Source organism: Bubalus bubalis, chromosome 16, assembly GCF_019923935.1.
Source record: "Bubalus bubalis isolate 160015118507 breed Murrah chromosome 16, NDDB_SH_1, whole genome shotgun sequence".
Classification (NCBI taxonomy): domain Eukaryota; kingdom Metazoa; phylum Chordata; class Mammalia; order Artiodactyla; family Bovidae; genus Bubalus; species Bubalus bubalis.
The window spans coordinates 731,326-735,736 of NC_059172.1; positions in this window are offsets into that span (position 1 = coordinate 731,326).

Below are 4,411 nucleotides of genomic sequence, written 5' to 3' on the forward strand. Positions count from 1 at the left end.
TGTGTATTCATTTTTGTTTCTGTGTTACAAAGTCACCCACAAAAAAAGTTCGTCATAACAGGAAAATCAATAAATATGTTGTGTATGGAGAAAGGGGGGGGAAGTTACTGGAATATGTGATTTTGTTTCTTGTTTTTGCTTTCTTAATAACGGAGGACAGCAAGAGAGAGAAATAAATGAGATATGAAGTGAAAGAGGGTCGTGGAAACAATCCCACGCTGATGGCGCAGCAGTCCTGGGGTGGCCGCTGGCGCCAGTGATGGGGAGTGAGCGCCCGCACATCTCCAGTGGAAACTTCTTCAACATGATGAAACGGATACAATTTGTAATATGAATCATTGTGTTAAGAGGACTTAGAAAAACTAGTGGAGAGTTTTGGGTTGAAAAGAAAGAAGAAAAATAAAAACCATAATTCCAGGGGAAAAAAAAATCACTGCTCAAATTTTTAAAATAGTAAATAGTTCAGCTCTGACGGCATATATTGTCATAAAGATGTAAACGGTATGTCTCTCTGAGCAAAACTGCCAGCTTTTTAGAGAGCCCGGGGGGTGGAGATGTTCATGTACATATTGGTTGGGGTTTGGAAAAAAGTTAAATCTTGATCTTCCATTGTGAGAAGACCAGTGTTTCTCCACTTTTTCACATCAAGGTATTCATAGAACATGACATTTTTCTGGTTCAGGCTGAATTAGAAGTATTTTGAGTTAAAAATGGGCCTATTTGTGACTCAAGATAATTTTGTGTGGCTAGCTGCTTTTTAAACCATGTAAATAAATAACTGTGATTATTGAAATCATAAAAAAAGGGCTACTTCTACTGTGACAAGGCAAGTTAATGTATTAGAGGACGAAATCTTACATCAAAATATACTGAATCATTTTCCTTCTCCCCTTATCACCCATCAAGGGTATGATAGAATTCTGGCCCCCAAGAAAATCCCATGGCCTAATTTCCAGGACTATGAATACAATAACGGAGAAGGCAGTGGCACCCCACCCCAGTACTCTTGCCTGGAAAATCCCACGGACGGAGGAGCCTGGAAGCCTGCAGTCCACAGGGTCGCTGAGGGTCGGACACGACTGAGCGACTTCACTTTCACTTTTCACTTTCATGCACTGGAGAAGGAAATGGCAACCCACTCCAGTGTTCTTGCCTGGAGAATCCCAGGGACGAGGGAGCCTGGTGGGCTGCCGTCTATGGGGTCGCACAGAGTCGGACACGACTGAAGTGACTTAGCAGCAGTAGCAGCAGCATGAATACAATAAAATATCACATCCATGAATATGTTACCTTAAGTGACAGAAGGAACTTCACTTCTGAGAAGTGACAGTTACTGAGCTTACTTTACAACAGGGAGATTGTCCTGGATTATTTGAATGGGTTCAGTGTGATCACAGGACATCTTAAAAACAGAAGTAGAAATTTGAGAAGGACTTGACAAGGTGGGGTGCCATTGCCTTCTCCGTTATTGTATTCATAGTCCTGGAAATTAGGCCGTGGGATTTTCTTGGGGGCCATAATTCTATCATACCCTTGATGGGTGATAAGGGGAGAAGGACTTTGACTTCAAACCGCTGCTGGCTTGGAGGTGGAAGGAAGCACATGGGAAGAAATGCAGGTGGCTTTTAGGAGCAGAGAGTGGCCCCTGGCGGACAGACAGCAAGGACACAGGGACTCAAACCCACAGCTGCGAGTCACTGGGTTCTTCTAGTGATGAACGAGCTTGGAAGAAAATCCCACGCCTCAGAACCACGGATCTGGCCAGTGCCCTGATTGTAGCTGCTGGAGACCCTGAGCAAGTAATCTGTGTTGTTCTTCAGTCCCTAGGTCGTGCCCGACTCTTTGCCACCCGTGGACAGCAGCACGCCAGGCTCCTCTGTCCTTCTCTATCTCCCAGAATTTGCTCCGATTCATATTGATAAGAGTCGATGATGCTATCTAATCTGATCCTCTGCTGCCGCCTTCTCCTCCCGCCTTCAATCTTTCCCATTATCAGAGTCTTTTCGGCTCTTTGCACCAGGTGGCCCAAGTATTGGAGTAAGTAACATAACCTGACTTCTGACCAATGGAAACTGAGAGAGAATAAATTTGTATTGTTTCAAACAGCTGTGTTTGTGGTAATTTGTTACATGTGCTGTGCTTTGCTTAGTCCCTCAGTTGTGTCTGACTCTTTGTGACCCCATGGACCGTAGCCCGCCAAGCATCTCTGTCCTTGGGGATTCTCCAGGTAGCAACACTGGAGTGGGTTGCCATGCCCTCCTCCAGTGAGTCTTCCCAACCCAGGGATGGAACCCAGGTCTCCTGCATTGCAGGCGGATTCTTTACCATCTGAGCTACCAAGGAAGCCCAAGAATACTGGACTGGGTAGCCTCTCCCTTCTCCAGGGGATAGGTAATACAAGGGGATAGCAGTTAGAGTTTTTTCCATTTTGAGCAAGATTTGAAGTATGTTGTTTTTTGTTGTTGTTGTTGCCTGAGTAACTCTTATTCAGAATAACTTCTGTGACCAATAATTCCATCTTTCCTCAGCCTAGTACCATAAAAGGTTTCCCTCTTAGGTCACAGTCTAGCTGAATGTTTAGCAATGGGTTTAATCTGTGCAGCTATTTATGGACAATGCTCAGTTCTCTGCAGAGCTCAGCCTCTTCTGGGCCCTGGGTTCTCTCCATCTGACCAGGACAAGAGAGAAAGAAGAGAGTGTGAGAATAATGCAGGCCATTTGGAGTCAAGCCTGGAAGTGGGAGCGTCACCTCATCAGCACTCCACCGGTTATGGCCACCTTCCCACCTCCTAGCTCTGGGATGTTCAGTCGAGCAAATTAAAGTTCACTTCTGAACAACCAGCTCGTTTTTCCCAAGGTTTCTTGGCAACTGTGGGTATAAGGTAGTAGCATCAGAAAATCGGGTCTTCCCAATATTACCGCCCCCCCCAAAAAAAACCCAATAACAATTCTAGGAGAAATATATTATGTTTAAAATAAGGTAGTAAGAAAACCCTTGGATTGCCTTTAAGTAAATCATAAATGCTCTGGTTCCCTTCCTCCTTTCGCACCTTGTCTTTATAAACAGCTGCTTCGCACAGCGACTCTCCTTTATTGGCTCCTATACACATCGGTTCTGTCAACACTACACCCAGATTCACTGCTGGGCTGGTGTCAGTATCTCAGAAAGGGGAAGCAAGGGGAGCACTTGGCCTCTCCAGCAGCTGGCAGAGGGGGAGCACGCCCTTTCCCAAGTGGATTTTAATCTTGCTTTTACCCTGAGATTCTTCAGCAGCAGCCCAGCTTGCCCAGCCCCCGGTGGGTCAGCGGGGAGAGGAAGAGCTGGCATTTCTGAGTGACCAGTGGCAACTCTCCACCCTCCACCTGCCCAAGGACTGGGTTGAATTAGAAAAATGCCAGGTTTTTTTTTTTTTTTTTGTATCGATGTAGAAACTCTGTTTTCTCCCTAAGACACTATTTTTGCAGCTGTTTGAAGTTCGTATATTTTTCTCTACTGCAGAGCTTACACAAAATTGAAGAAGAATGTTAATGTTCAATTTTTATTATCCTGTATTTAAAGGTTTTTTTTTTGTTTGTTTGTTTTTGCAGATCTATTTGCTAGTGGACCAAAAAAAATTAGTATTCCCAGCCAAAAAAAAGCACACAGCCAGTCTCTCCAGCTCTGTGTATCACTACCCTCCTGCATGTAATTTCACTCGCCTCTCGGTGAAGGCTCCAAGCTCATGTTTATGTTTTTATACATAATTTACTGAATCCCTACTAGAAGGATCCTTTATGCAGAATCCTGTGGAAGACATAGATACAGCACAATCTTGGGGTATTCATAAGAATACGAAAGAACTATGAGAGTGTCTGTGATTTCAAAAAAGAAGGACGTTGAAGAGATATTCCTGAAATACTATTTAAACTTCTTGAAATAGAAAAAGGAAAAAAAATGCAGACATCATCAAGGGTGATGTCTTAATTTTTCCCGCTAATAAATATTAGCGGGAAAAATGCTGGTGAATAACCCCAAATGTATCAAACACAGTTCAAGGAGAAAGAAGATTGCAAATGTAATCAGGCTTGGAGGATGGAGGGCAACTGATGGCTTGTGATCACAGTTTCCTTTGACCACTGAGGGTGACAGTGTATGTCGTGAGTTTGTGAAATTAGAAGGGCGAGCAGAGCCGCATGACGGGCAGTAGAGCTTCACGCAATTCACGAGTCTGTCATAATTTCTACTGTGACTTCTGCATCTCTTCCCTTCCCTGCCTCCTACTTCCCTGTCTCTAGGTATGTTTTATTCTCTCTCTCACTCGCCACCACGTTCTGTACTCACTGCCACATCCTACCTCATTAATTGAACAAAGTCCGTATCCTCAGCATAGATTTAGATTTGGAGCGGGGAGTAAGTTGGGTGATTGGAAAG